A 16,984-nucleotide genomic window follows, 5' to 3' on the forward strand; every position below is an offset into this window, starting at 1 on the left:
TTTAATACTGCCTACCTGTCTCTTGTCTTGGCTCATTAGCAGTGAAACCTTCATCTGGAACTACTTCACTTCTGGACCTGACAATTCCAATGCATTCCCTGCTGGAGTCCCACATTTGCCCATGGCATCTAAAACACTCTAAGGCTCAGGGTTAGACATACTTCTCATTTTATAAATTTTAGGAAGATGTCTTATTATCAAGTCAAGGTAGGATTGAAAACATATTCTATAACTGTTTGAAGTCAGAAGTCACATGACACCAGCTTGTAGTCCAACTGGTTCATTTGAAATCACACAAGCTTTTGGAGTGCAGCCACCTTCACCAGGTGCAGTTAGTGAGGTGACCACACAGACACACAATTTATAAGCAGAAAGATCAAAAGATCATAGAATTGGCCTGAGTGGAGTGTCAGATAATAACTCTCTACAGGTGACCAAGAGTGTTATGAGGTCATCTAAAACTCCACTGCCTGAGTCTCATCTTGAAACAAATCCTATTCTCCGTACTTTCTAACTCACTGATACTATTAACAGTAATTTTATTAAATTCTCATTTTTGTTTACACATCGTTCCTTGGCTACGCCTATCGCTATTTTGGTAATCTCCACCAGTCCAACCATACTTCAGGATATCTGCACTCGTCTAATTATGTCCTCTTGCCCACTCTTGATTTTAAATGGCCCACGACTGGTTGTCAAACATTTAATTGTGTAGGCGTCAAACCCAACAAGAGACTTCCTCCACCTCTTAGCCGCTGTACCTTTCCTCTTTTAAGGCACTTTTTAAAACAATCCTCTTTGATCAAGCTCTTGATCATCAGAACTAAGAACTTAATAAGGCTCAGTTGTATTCTGGGATCGTTAATACTCCTTTCAGATGCCTTCAAAACTTTGCCTCCATTAAAGAGATATAAAGTGGTTAAAGACATTGCACAGCAGACGGGGATGAATTGGGGAGTTATTTCAAAGAGCTGTGATATGCCAGAAGACCTCCTTCCACACGCCAACTCTGATTCTACGTAACAAAAATGATTTTCAGACTTGGGAAGAGCCTTCAAAAATGTCACTGGTAACCAGCTTTTGGGCAGAGTAGAGCTGCTGAGATGATAGACCAGGAAAGAGGGGTACCAGTACTGATAATATGCTGAACACAATCAAATTTTGAGGTTGTAGAATGATGTGGTCTTCAGCATTTTTGAAACTTTGACCCTTTTCCTTCCTCTTCACGGAGCAAGTCAAGTAGCGGCAGCACAATGTTGCATGGCTGCTCAAGCCTGCTCCACCGTTGATGATGATTGTGGCTGGTCTTCTCCATCAATTAAACTTTTGCTCGTATCTCATCCTCTTTTCAAAACATCGGTCTATTCACGTGTAGTATCCCTCTCGCTAATTTAATGAGAATTCATTCCAATCACTGAACTCCTAACGCTGACCCACCCCAGATCAAAAAATTCAGCTGAGATCAGGAACTTATCTAACCTGTATGGCTGAGCTGGCTTTTAAAAAGTTTGCCAGTGAGAGAGTCCCAGTTAGAAACATTCATTCAAAAAAATACAATTGCATGGATTACTCTACAATCCTAAACTCCATTCAAATTCAGTTGGCTGAACGGTTGGTTTGTGATGCAAAGTGATGCCCTGCAGAGAGGGCTCAATTGCCACACCAGTGAGCTGACCACAAAGGATCTTTGCCTCAACCCCTCGACTTGCCCGAGGCATGGTGATCTTCAGGTTAAATCATAACCAGTTGTCTCTCTCTAAGGAGTGGCCAAATGGCGTGCTAAGACTTTACCTTTAATCCTGATAACATAGCAACAAGCAGATAACTCAGCTGATGTCACTGACTAATAGAATCCTCAATTATACTAATATTACCGATGTGATATCATCAGAAGGCATGCTCAACTAAGTTTTAATTTTCAAATTAAGTTAACAACCATTCAATCAATATTACTTAAGTACTCATATTACTGATCGTCTCGATACAACATTGCGGTTACATCTGTTCATAAGTGAAGTGTAATGTAATTGCACTTAGTCTGGTTTTATCAATGTGATCCTGCAATGAGTCAATAAGCAGGTCATCCACAGGTTGCCAATCAGTGTGGACCCCCTCAGCTGTTATCACGAGCCTCAAGATCATCCAGAGCTTTCTGCAGTTCTTGAAGTTTCTCCAATGCCTTTTCCACCTGTTTCTGCCAGTTGCTTGCATGGGTTTTCAATTGCTCCCAATTTTCCTTCACTTCTATTGACTGTTTGAGGACAGCTTTGGCAATTCTCTGGGCTCTCTCTTCCGGGTTAGGTTCTGGAAATATGAAATGCAAATAATTTATCAACTATTCATGACTTTGATCGATGGAACTGAAGTTTTCTTTCGAAACCCCTTTCCTTTAAAAGGTCTCTCTGGACTTTATCCTGAAATTGGGAATTGTTCGTATAAGACTAAAGATTTTGTTGCAGGCACATCAATGATAAATTCTGTAATGAGCGAGCAGGTCACGGAGCCATTAACAGAGAATCTCAGAGAACCAATACAAAGCCAAATAAAATTGTGCAGATATTTGAAATTTATGACTACCAAGGAAACTTTAAAAAAGGAAAAAGATTAGAGTGACTAAATGGGTAAAATTCTCAACAAAAGATTTGACATATCCTTTCAGGATATCTTTCATAGCTATTAAAACAAACATCCAACACAAACCAAGTTTCATCTTTCAGGACTGGCAAGTTAGAATGATAAACCCGAAGTCTACCCTGCACAATTCGCTCTAGAACTCACTCAATGAGGTTGTTACGAGATATAGAGATAACAAAGTGTGCAGCTGGATGAACGCAGCAGGCCAAGCAGCATCTTAGGAGCACAAAAGCTTACATGTTGGGCCGAGACCCCTCATCAGAAAAGGGGGAGGGGGAGAGGATTCTGAAATAAATAGGGAGAGAGGGGGAGGTGGATCGAAGATGGATAGAGGGGAAGATAGTTGGAGAGGAGACAGACAAGTTGAAGAGGTGGAGCTAGTAGAGGTGAGTGTGGGTGGGGTGGTAGGGAGGGGATAGGACAGTCCAGGGAGGACGGACAGGTCAAGGGGTGAGGTTAGTAGGAAGGAAATGGGGGTGTGGTTTGAGGTGGGAGGAGGGGATAGGTGAGAGAAAGAACAGGTGAGGGAGGCGGGGACAAGCTGGGCTTGTTTTGGGATGCAGTAGGGGGAGGGGAGATTTTGAAGCTTGTGAAATCCACATTGATATTATTGGGCTGCAGGGTTCCCAAGCAGAATATGAGTTGCTGTTGCTGCAACCTTCGGGTGGCATTGTTGTGGCACTGCAGGAGGCCCAGGATGGACATGTCGTCGAAGGAATAGGAGGGGAAGTTGAAATTGTTCGCGACTGGGAGGTGCAGTTGTTTGTTGTGAACCGAGCATAGGGACTGCTTTGCAGAACACTTAAGTCTCTCCTTGGTTTCCCCGATGTTGAGGAGTCCACAACGGGTACAGCGGATGCAGTATACCACATTGGTAGATGTGCAGTTGAACATCTGCTTGATGTGGAAAGTCTTCTTGGGGCCTGGGATGGGGGTGAGGGAGGAGGTATGGGGGCACGTGTAGCACTTCCTGCAGTTGCAGGGAAAATGTCGGGTGTGGTGGGGTTGGAGGGAAGCGTGGAGCTGACAAGGGAGTCATGGAGAGAGTGGTCTCTCCAGAAAGTAGACAAGGGTGGGGATGGAAAAATGTCTTTGGTGGTGAGGTCAGATTGCAGATGGTGGAAGTGTTGGAGGATGATGCGTTGTATCCAGAGGTTGGTAGGGTGGTATGAGAGGATGAGGGGGTTCTCTTTTGGTGCTTATTGCGGGGATGGGGTGTGAGGGATGAGTTGCAGGAAATGTGGGAGACATGGTTCTTGACCACTGTGTGTGGTTGGGTGGGGGGGTGGGGGGTTGCGGTCGTTGAAAAACGAGGACATCTGACGTGTACGGGAATGGAATGCCTCATCCTGGGAGCAGATGAGGCGGAGGTGAAGGAATTGGGAATAGGGGATGGAATTTTTGCAGGAAGGTGGGTGGGAGGTGGTGTATTCTAGGCAGCTGTGGGAGTCGGTGGGCTTGAAATGGATATCGGTTTCTGGATGGTTACCTGAGATGGAGACAGAGAGGTCCAGGAAGGTGACAGAGGTGTTGTAGATAGTCCAGGTAAACTTGAGGTTGGTGCCTGAGATGGGGACATATATAGCTCCATTCATATTCACAAATCTCTGTTTCAAATCTAATCTTCTTAAGCACGTACGTAATTTTTCATTGTCAATGAATGTTGTTATGTTGATTGCATAGAGAAAGTGTTTCAAGAGACTGATTGGCCTCATACTTTTCATCCAATTGTATTTGGCAAGTTGACGTTCAGCACTTCTGTAACAAGTCCAATTCCAGTAAGTGGAGCAAATGGCATGGTCAACATTTCAATATATATACAAGAGAGAAAAATTAAGACAATGGCCTGAGTGTTTCGCCCGATAACAGCAGAGGCATTAACACATACTAGTTTACATTAATTTATCTCTGAATCTACCAAGAAATGAATTCTTTGACAATGTCACGACAACATTGAGACATTTGGCAAGCTCAGGGGCAAGGGGACTGGTTCAGAACTGTACACAGAAACGTAATGAACAGAAACACTGTATGGTGAGAATGGTACTAAAAAGGAAATGGTACAATTTCATCTGTATCAATCTGTAGTTGGAATACACATGGTTTGAACCGGCACCAATGCAAAATTGAATTGCCATTGCATGACATACCATGTGTTCAGAATGAGGAAGAGATGAAGCTTAGTTATGATTCATTTCATTAAAATGAATCTTAACTATCTAATCTAATTAAACGAAGCAGTTTTACATACAGAACGCTGGTTTACAAACAAAATCTGCACTGATTGACTTCCAGATAGTAAAATGAAAGCTGTTGATCTCAGACTTTGATTATACACAGAATTGAAAGATGAAGTGACAATCTTGGATTCAGGATTGCAAACTGACATCGGGGATTAAGCAACTGATAGAGACCATCCATGTAGTTAATCTTGAATTGGCAGCATTACAAGTGACCAGGACAATACCTGCTCTATAAAAATAAGAAAAAGTAGAAACAGAAGACAACTAAGATACAAAAATGCGACATTCAATTTGAATTACAAAATACTTTAAGCAAACAATTTTATTTAATTCACATATATTATCTGCAATAATATCCATTTAATATTGGTTCTTCCAAACTGTTGCAGCATTTTGACATTAAAAGAATATTCCATCACAAGTATTGCTTGCTATAAAAATCCCAGCATGTTCTGAAATTCTTAGAATAAAAGTATTTCAATCCGATGGTGCTCCTGCATTATTCATCAGTTCCCCACTCAATGGGTATGTTCTGATATGCAGGAAACTTCTATTGTTCGATATGGGGACGGGTATTTACTTGGCATTGTTCTAATGGAGGCAGCACTGACAGATTATAATTTTCTTCCTGTGGGCTCTGTAGTCCAGATTTTTCTCTCCTCCATTATATTGCATTAAAGATCAACAACATTCACCATTTCCTCAGTCTGAGAACCTACCATGTTAAAAAGTGACCAATTAAAGTGTTGTATTGCCTTCAATTTCACAAGGACTGAACTAATCTGCTGCTTACGACACTGATTGCAAAATTAAAAACCATGAATTGATAACAAAAACAGCGGGATTTTGTACTTTCCCTTGTGGCAAGTTTGAAAATAGAGGACATTTAATCAGGTGGAAGGATGGCACCACCTACAATTCTGCTTAGAGCCAGATTAAATCCATGGTGAGAAGACTTGTGCACAACTTCCCAACTTCATTGCGAGTTAAAGTCCCCAATTGAGCAACTGACGTACACATACATCATCCCACAACAACTGGTATTGACTCAACAGTGGGCAGGGGTGTCACCATTAAGAAATGTAACAGGCTTTCAAAGGCATTCAATGTGCAACATCAAGAAGGGGAAGTGGCGTGCTAATGGTGTTTCACTCAATCCTGGCCCGAGATCGAGCAATAATCGTAGGTTGGTTGCCAATGGTAACAGAGATCATCACCTCCCAAGTGACACTGCTGCTTACTACACCTGCTGGGTTCTGGTTAGCCAACCGCTCATGGAAAGTGGCATCCCACCAGGTTTGCCGCCGGTCTATTATGTGCCAGAGGGGAGAAAGATGTAGCTGCCTACGCATGAGAGGAGCAAGGTCAGGATGACGTACCCCTTGAGGGGAGCGACCTGAGGCTGGCGCTCCCCTGAAGGGAAGCTGGTTGGGGCAAGCCGTTCCCTCATCAGTTCTCGAGTCAATGGCCTAGACCCTCGTCGCTTCCACAGGATTACATCCAGAGGCTAAATAGCTGCCTATTCATCAGTGCTTGCAACTACTTCAACTCCGATTCACAGCTGGACCTGCAGGTAAATCTGCAAAACCACTGTCCCAGAGTACAGTTTCTTTGCATAAAAGGCACATTTTCAAGCTAGGAAGTCAAGGTAAACCAATCTCTTCCAACATTTAGAACTTTTGATGTTGGAAATCAGTCAAGTACAAAGTCGCAGCTCATCAGGAACTAAAACAAAGTTGCTGGAATAGCTCACCAGGTCTGGCAACATCTGTGACGGAAAACAAAAACAGCGTTAACGTTTCGGGTGCGGTGACCGTTCCGCAGATCATCAGGGATGTTTATTACTGGAATATTAATTAAGTAGAAACTAAACAAAATTGGATAAAAGGCAGGAAATGGAGAGTGGTGATGCAAGGAAGTTTTCCATACTGGAGGCCTGTTGCCAGCGGTGTCCCACAGGGATCATTGCTGGGTCTGCTTTTGGTTGTCGTTTATATAAATGATTTAGATGAGAATATAGAAGGCCTGGTTAGTAAGTTTGCAGATGATACCAAAATCGGTGGTACAGTGCACAGCAAAGAGGGGAAATGCCAGTTATGAGGAAAGGTCACCGGACCTGAAACGTTAACTTTGTTTTTTCCTTCAAAGAAGCTGCCAGACTTCCTGAGATTTGACAGCAACTTTGTTTTTGTTCGTGATTTACAGCATCTGTAGTTCTTTCGGTAGTTAAGAAGGTGTTTCATGACTCAGACCTTTGAGGAGAAGAGTTGGAATGCCATGTTGAAGTTGTACAGGATATTGGTGAGGCCTCTTCTACACTGTTGTGTCCAATTCTGGTCGGTGTTCAAGGAAGGATATTATTAAGCTGGAGAGGGTTCAGAAAAGAATTACCAGGATGTTGCCAGAAATGGAGGTTTTGAGATTTAAGGTGAGAATAGACTGGGGCTTTTTTCACTGGATCTTAGGAGGTTTCGGGGTCACCCGATGAATGTTTATAAAATAATGAGGGATCTAGATAAGGTGAACGCCAAATGTCTTTTCCCTACTGTGGAGGATTTCAAAACTATGGGGCATAGTTTTAAGATGAGAGGAAAAAGATTTAAAAAGGAAATGAGGGGCAATATTTTTATACAGAGGATTGTTCATATGTGGAATGAACTTCCAGAAGAATTGGTGGATGCGGGTACAGTTTCACTATTTAAAAGACATCCAGGTAAGTACATGAATGGAGGGATATGGCCGAGCGCAGGAGGCAGGCAGGACTACTTTAGTTTGGGATTATGGTCAGCATGGACTAATTGGACTGAAAGGTCTGTTTCGTGTTGTATCACTCTATGACTCTATAAATACAATTTTATTTAAATGCTAGTCTATCTTCTTTAGCATTGATCAAGGGTAGGTTATGGACAAAATAGAGCTTTGTAATTAGTCTGATCTCAGCTGTTTAAGGAGACTGGTGAAGTCTTTGTTGTCAGAAAAGTGGCCTAAAAAGGAAACAAATACAAGATTGGGTTGCCTCTTGAGGTTAACCACAGATCTATGTAAATGTCTGGCTCACATTCAGGAGGACTTTGCAATGTGTGACTTACTAGTGTTTTATACCACTACAACAATCGAATATGATGGATTTGCTTTACAAGAAAAATGGTGAAGGGCTATTTTGTTTCACTTTATAATTTACAACACACTATCAAGGTCATTCATGTATGACAATTGAATGAATCAAATTCCATTTTAGTTGAGGAATCGAGTGGTAATATCAGGTTTGGCCTTTGAAATAACAAGTGTTATGATCCCAGTTGATGGTGATACTGGACAATTCAGATTCCAGGGTGAGATAAATTTTCATTCTCTTTACTGTGGTATTCAATTACTGAAAATGCTCACAAGCGGATGCCTATGTATATTTATAACAGAAGAACACAGAAAATTATTAGATTAAAACCCACGTCTTGTCCTTCTCACTACACACGGTATAGGTGTACAATTCAAACTTAAAACTTGCGCAGCATTCCTCCAGTATAGAATCCAAGCTCACAAATAACATTATTATGTGAAGCCTGTTCAATATTGCTCTCCAGAGAGAGAAAAATGTTTTCATTTTCTATTAATGTCCTCTTATCATTATTTTAATTTTACTTGGATGGATTTCATTTTAACAGCATTGAAACCTTCATTTTTTTTAGTTTTATGAATCACAGAAACTCAGGAAGCAGGTACAGCAGGTATTAAGGCAGGGAAATGGAATTTTGGCATTTGTTGCTCAAGAAAGAGAGTATACAAATACAAAAGAAGGTTGCTGCAACTATGCAAGGCATTAGTGAGTCCACACCTGGAGCCCTGTGTACAGTTCTGGTCTCCTTACTTAAGGAGAGATGTCATTGTATTGGAGGCAGTCCAGTGGAGGTTCACCAGGATGATTCCAGAGACGAGAATGCGTCTTAAGACAGACAGAGTAGTTTCGGCCTACATTCTCAGGTGTTCAGAACAATGAGAAGGGATCTAATTGAGGGATATAATATGTTCAAGCAGATTGATAAAGTTGACGTGGAAAGGATGGTTCCTCATGTGGGCAATAGAACAAGAGGTCATAGTTTTAGCATAGGGAAAGAAGGTTTAAAGGGATGATGAAAAATTTCTACACCGGAAGGGTCATGAATCTCTGGAATTCACTCCCTGAGAAGGCATTGGAGGGCTGTGACATTGAGCAAATTTGAAGAGGAGATAGAACGATTTTTGAGTTCATAATGGGTTCAAGAATTATGGAGAGCAGGTAGGAAACTAAAGTTGCAGCAGAGATAAGATCAACCACAATCATATCAAACAGCGGGGCTCGAGGAGCTGAATTGTCTTACTCCTCCTAGTACTTAAGTTCATTATCATTTTTGGTTTGGAGCTGTGAACTGTGAGCTGAGAGTGACCTTTGGACTGTGAGCAGCAGCTTATGTGAAAAAAGAAGAAACAATTTGATATTTGTTTATGAGGCTAGGTCTGGAGGTTAATTGCAGGTCAATTCTTCTTCCAAGAAAACTCTGTTGATGAGTCACTAGCAAAGAGAAACCAATATTGAACTGTCTTTAAATCAGAAGGATTGTCCCTGCAAAAGCTACAGGACAGACGTTTGATTGCCAACTGGTTGTCCTCCCATTATCAACTTATTCTAAGTTAAGAGGTCCTCTGTTACAAGTAATAATTAAATATCCCCCAAAGCCTACTGAAAGGTATTTGCATAGCTCAATGTTTTCAGAAACCAAGACAGAAGCTCAGAAATTACTGGAAATGCTCAGCGAGTCTGGCAGCATCTATGGACAGAAGTTAGAATTAACATTTCAGATCCTGTGACACTTAGAAATAAGGAATTCTGAGGAAAGGTAATACGACCCAAAATGTTAACTCTGTTTTCTCTCCATAGATGCTGCCAGATCTGCTGGTTTTCTACAGCAACTTCTGTTTTTGTTTCTGATTTACAGCATCTGTAGATTGTTCAGATTTTAACTTAACATACAATCTCATCTGACTGTGAGATTTTAGATGATGGACAAAAACAAAATTTCTGGAAAAGCTCAGCAGGTCTGAAAACATCTGTGAAGGCAAAAAAGAGGTACGATGTCAGATCTGGTGGCCCTTCCTCAGAGCTGATCAGAAGAAGGGTTGACAGATCTGAAATCTTACTTCTTTTTTTCCTTCACAGATGCTGCTGGACTTGCTGAGCTTTTCCAGCAGCTTTGTTTTTGTTCCTGATTTACAGCATCCACAGTTCTTTCCATTTTAAAGATCATGCAGTCTGGTTAAGTAAACTGGCCAGTTACACTTGATTTAGTTTTTTCCCTTTGATACATTCCTTAATTATATCTGTTTGTGTGTCTTTCTGTCTTTGCTAGAATTGGGGCTAGAATCAAAGAAGATGATGTTTAAGTCATAGGCGTTCGTCAGAATACCTTTTTGCTTAACTTTTTTTAAAAAAGATACTATATTGTTCATAAACTGTAAAATCTTTTGTTTTAGCTATAAACCTGGTGTCAGGTATTGTTATTCACAAAGTCTGGCACTGGCTTTTCAAAAAATCTGATTAGGAAACATTGGGATCAATTTTGAACGTCACTAAATACTTTATATCAATGAGTTGCAAATATAGACAGGGAAGCTGATTGAATACGGCTGTGACTTCAGGTCATAAAATCAGTCATAACATACTTATATTAAATAAATAAAGACATTCCATCACATTCTCTTACTAATCAAGTTCACTTTGATTGTGACATTAATTTCTCTCCGTATTTGTTCTTGATAAAGCAACCACATTGATATTGTCTCTAATTCAGATAAGTGGGCAAGGTAAGGGCACTGTGACAGTCAGCCAGTGTCACTCAGAACAGCGGATGAGGGCTCTGTGACAGGCAGTGTTACTGAGAGGAGGGAGTGAGAGGCCTGTGACAGTCAGTCAGTGATTCTGAGAGGAGGGGTTTAGGGCCGGGAGATAGTCAGAGTTACCAAGAGGAGCAGTTGAGGGCCCTGTGACGGGCCGTGTTACTGAGAGGAGTGGGTGAGGGTCCTGCGACAGGCAGTCTTACTCAGAGGAACGGCTAAGGTCCCTGTGACGGGCAGTGTTACTGAGAGGAGCGGGTGACGGCCCTGTGATGGGCAGTGTTACTGAGAGGAGCGGGTGAGGGCCCTGTGACAGTCTGTCAGTGTTACTGAGGGCAACGGGTGAGCACCCTGTGACAGGCAGTCAGTGTTACTGAGAGGAGGGGGTGAGGGCCCTGTGCAGTCAGTCAATGTTACTGAGAGGAGCGGGTGAGGATCCTGTGACTGGCAGTGTTACTGAAAGGAGGGGGTGAGGGCACGGTGGCGGAGTGTGTTAAAGAGAGGAGGGGGTGAGGGCCCTGTGACAGTCAGTCAGTGTAACGGAGAGGAGCAGGTGAGGACCCTGTGGCAGACAGTATTACTGAGAGGAGTGGGTGAGGGCCCTGTGATGGACAGTGTTACTGAGAGGATCGCGTGAGGGTTCTGTGACAGGCAGTGTTACTGAGAGGAGCGCGTGAGGGCCCTGTAACTGGCAGTGTGACTGAGCGGAGCGGTGAGCGCTCTGTGACAGTCTGAGGGCACTGTGACGGAGTGTGTTACTGAGGGGAGGGGGTGAGGGCCCTGTGACAGTCAGTCAGTGCATAACTGAGAGGAGCAGGTGAGGGCCCTGTGGCAAGCAGTATTACTGAGAGGAGTGGGTGATGTCCCTGTGACGGGCAGTGTTACTGAGAGGAGGGGGCGAGGGCCCTGTGATGGGCAGTATTACTGAGAGGAGGGGGCGAGGGCCCTGTGACGGGCAGTATTACTGAGAGGAGGGGGTGAGGGCCCTGTGACGGGCAGACAGTGTTACTGAGAGCAGAGGGTTGGCCCAGTGACAGTCAGAGAATGTTATTGAGAGGAGTGGGTGAGATAAGGCTCTCCCTGAAAAGCAGGCATACCAGCAGAGACCTGAGAGTGAACACCGGTTTTTGTCCCCTACAATTAAGCAGGAGAATGAGTAAATTAAAAGCAAAGATCCGTGTTCTGTTGAGTTAAGGTATGCCTGGAATTAAGATCTGACCCATGATTGGTACATCCGACGCTACATGTCAAATGCTGAGTGCTCCTGCTGGTTTGCATGACCATGTGTACAGCAGGTGCCTCTTATTGGAGCAATTTGAGCAACAAGTTGGAGCATTAGAGAGCATTGATGAGTCTGACAGGTTTAGTGATAAAAACCACAAGAACTGCGGATGCTGTAAACGACGAACAAAAACAAAGTTGCTGGAAAAGCTCAGCAGGTGTGGCAACATATAGAACATAGAACATAGAACATAGAACAGTACAGCACAGAACAGGCCCTTCAGCCCACAATGTTGTGCCGACCATTGATCCTCATGGATGCACCCTCAAATTTCTGTGACCATATGCATGTCCAGCAGTCTCTTAAATGACCCCAATGACCTTGCTTCCACAACTGCTGCTGGCAACGCATTCCATGCTCTCACAACTCTCTGCGTAAAGAACCTGCCTCTGACATCCCCTCTATACTTTCCACCAACCAGCTTAAAACTATGACCCCTCGTGCTAGCCATTTCTGCCCTGGGAAATAGTCTCTGGCTATCGACTCTATGTTGGAGGAAAAAACAGAGTTTACATTTCCAGTCCAGTGACCCTTCCTCAGAACTGATGGTGGCTGGGAAAACATCAGTTTCTATGCCGAAAATAGGGAGGAGGGTGGGGAGGGAGTAAACAATAGGATAGAGCCCAAAGAGAGAGAAAGACAGGTGGACAGATAAAGGAGTTGCTAACGATCAGGCTGGGAAGTTGTCAATGGGGACTGTTAGTCACTAACAACAGGGAGTGTGTAGTGGCAGGCTGCGTGGTAACAAAGCCTGGTGTGTGGGGTGGGGGCGCTGGGATATGGGAGAGTTTAGGCCCTAAAATTGCAGAACTCAATATTAAGTCTGGAGGGCTGTCAGGTCCCCAAGTAGAAAATGAGGTGTTGTTCTGTCTGCTTGTGCTGGGCTTCACTGGAACACTGTAGCAAGCCGGAGACAGAGATGTTGGCCAGGTTGGTTGATAGAATATGTTTCAGGGTGTTGTTTTGTGATTGAATGCAAGTTTTATGAGGAGAAACTGGTAGGCTAAGTGCGTTTTCCATGCAGCAGAGGAGGCTGAGGGGAAATCTGATCGACGTATACAAAATTATGAGGAGGCATAGATTGATTGTGAGAACCAGTAGACGAGTTTAAGTCGGGGGCATAGATTTCAGGTGAACTGTCAGCTATTTAGAGGGGATCTGAGGCAAGTGTTTTCACCAAAAGTGATACAAACATGTAATATGCTGCCTGACAAGGTGGAGAAGGCAGATACGCTTGCAATATTAAAGAAGCAACAGATGAGCATTTAAAGGGCCAGGGTATGGTAGGTAATGACTCAGTGCAGGTAAATGGGATCAGTAGTTTGATGTTTGTTAGTTGGCATTGATGCTGATCAAGTGAGCCTGTTTCTATACTGCATGACTTTATGAAGCAGGGGAGGAGATATCAAAGGTCCTGGCAAAGATTTTTCAAGTCATTTCTGGCCACAGCTAAGGTGCCAGAGGACCGCTCATACTTTTATATAAAAGAAGAAAGGACAGATCCAGAAGTTACAAGCCAGTCTAACCTTGGTGGTAGGGAAGTTATCAGAAAGAATTTTAAGGGACAAAATGTCGCTGCACTTGGAGAAACATGGAATGTTCGGGGATAGTCAGCATGGCTTTGTTGAGGTAATGCCATGGTTTGCAAATTTTATCTAATTTTTATTGAGGAGATATCAGAAGTGTTGAAGAGGGAAATTCATCTGATGTGGTCTATATGTTTTTGATAAGGTCAGTGATAGCAGACTGGTCAACAAAACAAGAGCTCATGGGATCTAAGGCTCAGTGGAGTGTTGGATCCAACATTGCCTGAAAGGCCAGAAGCAGAGGGCATGAACTCTTGCTTTTGGACATCAAGGTCCCTTTGTTTCTCAGTGCTCTCTAGGGATCTACTAGTCATTGTGAACATCTTTCACTTACCAGAGCTCCCAAAATGCATCACTACACATTTGCACTCTATCAATTGAGATTACCAGATCAAATTGTTATCCATTCAGATGCCACAAAGCTGTCAGATCAGAAAGTAACTGGATTCATGAATGATTCTCCATTTCCCCAAAGTCATTTCATCTTCCCTGTCTCAGGCAAAGGCAGCATTTTGGTATGGCTGATATACATCTAGTGGCACGCAGAAAAGTGTCCTCTGAAAATGAGACACATCAATACATCACCAAAATATGGTAGGACAGTAAACACATGCTTTTTGCTTTTGAATATGGTAATTAAGAACACATTGCAGAACGTAAAGTCATGTAACGTTTTGTGAAAATGAAGAAAAACATATTTCAAGATGCTGATCTATAAATTTTCTAATAATTTGAAGTTACCACAATCACTAGGTGAGTGGAAACATTTTCAATTGTTCCCACAACATACAATTCTAAGTAACTGTCACAGAATCTTCTGTCATGCGCTGTAACATGTTTCTTTAAATAACATACGAGTCCCTGCATTATTTCTCACTCTCCAGTTTAGCATTACTTTATTTCTAATCTCTTACTGCTCTATAAAGCCAAGTGTTCTGCAGAAAAGTGGTTGTTCCTGCAATAGATTAAGTGGCTGACCTGTTTAAACATGAAGGTGTCAGCGCGACTCCTCTGGCCCTTCTATGGGCTGAATCCAAAGCAGTTATGATTGTCTCCTCCTTATCCATTAGTTCATGTCTGAGTGCCTGCACGTGAAATTCCATTAAGAAATTATCACCATTTGAAAGCAACACTGTACATTTCCATTTAATAAATCCAATCAATCAGCACTGTCAAAAAAAAGAACACTGATAATTGTATTAGGTTCCAATGAAGTTGTCAATCACTTAAGTTTCTAATATTGAAAGTATATTTAATGCAGAAAGACTAATTACCACCGCAACCTTAAGCATCAGTCAAGCAATGCTGACACAACATGTTAATGCCCATTAGAAGGCCTCTATTTATCAGATATCAGAAGTGTTGAAGAGGGAAATTCATCTGATGTGGTCTATATGTTTTTCATATTATGTTCTTCATATTAAATGTGCTAATCTGTGGATGGGGACAAAGGATGAAGATGGGCATATTTACAGAAAAACACCGTGACTGACAAATCACATCACTGGTTGGAAATGAGAATTGAGAGGAAGATACAAAGATGCTTCAAGAGGATTTGGAGTGACTAAGAGAGAGGGCAAAAAAAATTGTTTGATTCACGTTTTTTTTGAGCAGCTCATGCTGGGTTCATCCTCACCTTCACCAGCTCTCACCTGTGGCTCCAAATAGTTACTAGCATCTGACAAAAGCCACATAATTGTAAAAAAAATTTCAATAGTAAGGTCAAATGCAGGGAAGGTAAACACTGCATCTCTTACAATTGGTGACTTTATGATTGGTCTATTCTAGCAGGCAAAGGCTGATTCTCCAATACTGGACAGATGAGACCAATCTCAAGGCCAATGGTCACTAGTACAGAACCATGTTGTGGAACATCTGGTTACCGGGACAATTCACTCTAGATCTCCCAAACAGACTGAAGAACTTGCAGCTTCTAATGTTGCTGTTCCAGTTTCAGAAAAACAGAGCTTGATTTTTGTTTTTTCATGAGGTAAGACCCCTAACAAACAAAAAAAAATTCTGAAGAGACACAGTTTGTTTCTTGTGATTCAGGCCAGGATTTGTTCACACAACAATGATGGGAAAGTTAGAGGAAAAGTTTCCATATAATGGAATAGGGAATGCTTTTACTGCAAGTGACTATTCAAGCAAAATCTAGTGCTTCACTTAAAAGGGAACTGGGTGAAATATTTACAAGAAAAGAAAATTAAAACAAAGGAAACAAGTAGGGAATTTGGATGAAAAGTCCCCCTTCCTCCATTAGGAGGGTAGCACCAGCACATGCAACACTAAACTAATCATCCTCAGGGCAAATTTTGTTTTAAATCAATTAGAGAAGGAATATAAATGTGGTTCCATTGTTTATAAAGGGTACGAAGGAAATGCCAAACAATTAAAAGCCTGTTAGTGGTGGGAAAATTTTAAAATCGATCTGAGAGATCAAATAAACTAACTGAGAAAGGCATGGACTAGTCATGGATAGTCAGCACGGCTTTGTCAAGGTAAGGTCATTACTTACAAATTTAGTTGAATTCTTTAAGAAAGTGGCAAGGAGGATCGATGAGGGTTGCGCAATGAATTTGTCGACATGGATTTTAGCAAAGCAATTGATAACGTCCCACCTGAGAAGTGCAAAAAAGTGAAAGCTCATGGGTCATGGGATACGGAGTAATGTGTTGACTAATCGGCTTAGTGGCAGGAAACAAGGGTAATTGTTCATGGCTGTGCTTCTGAACGGAAAGCAATTTCCATTGGTGTTTCACAGGGCTTGATTTTGGGGCCCCTTTAATTTATTTTATAGATGAACGATTCAGACTTGAACATGGGGGGCACAATTGGTAAATTGGCAGACAACTGAAAAATTGGATGTAAGGTGGATAGGACAGAGGATAGCTCCAAGTTCCAAAATGATATTAGATGGGTTGGCGGAGAAGGCAGGAAAGCGACAGATGGAGCACAACTCTGACAAGTGTGATGCATTGCTTTTCATGAGGACATAAAGGGAATACACAATAAATAGGAACATACTGAGAGGGGTAGATGAAGTGGGGGATCTAAGCATGGAAGTGAACAGGTTCCTAAAAGTAGCTCTACAGGTCAGTAATGTTCTGACGAAGGCACAGGGAATGCTTTGCCTCATTGGGAAAAGTGTAGATTACCAAAGTAAGGACATCATGATAAAACTGTACAGGATACTGATGATGCCACAACTGGAGTAGTGTGTGCAGTTGTGTTCATCACAATCCAGGAAGTATATAATAACTCTGGAGACAGTGCAGAAAAGATTTACTCAAATATTGCCAAAGCTGGAGAATTGTAAATATGAGGCTGTTTTCCTTGGAACCAAAAAGTCTGAGGGAATGACATGATTGAGG

General features: G+C 42.2%; 1 long non-coding RNA gene across 1 annotated transcript in view; it reads right to left on the bottom strand.

The window, feature by feature from the left end:
- Window positions 1–12,429: 12,429 nt before the first annotated feature.
- LOC132209056 (uncharacterized) overlaps window positions 12,430–16,984 on the bottom strand; it is a 28,061-nt gene continuing 23,506 nt past the window's right edge. Inside the window, exons 2-3 of the long non-coding RNA XR_009445149.1 lie at window positions 14,589–14,695; window positions 12,430–14,167 (exon numbers count right to left, since the gene is read on the bottom strand). This is a non-coding gene — a long non-coding RNA (uncharacterized LOC132209056). The remainder of the gene's footprint in view (window positions 14,168–14,588; window positions 14,696–16,984) is intronic.

The sequence above is a fragment of the Stegostoma tigrinum genome, unplaced genomic scaffold (assembly GCF_030684315.1).
Source record: "Stegostoma tigrinum isolate sSteTig4 unplaced genomic scaffold, sSteTig4.hap1 scaffold_64, whole genome shotgun sequence".
Taxonomy (NCBI): Eukaryota; Metazoa; Chordata; class Chondrichthyes; order Orectolobiformes; family Stegostomatidae; genus Stegostoma; species Stegostoma tigrinum.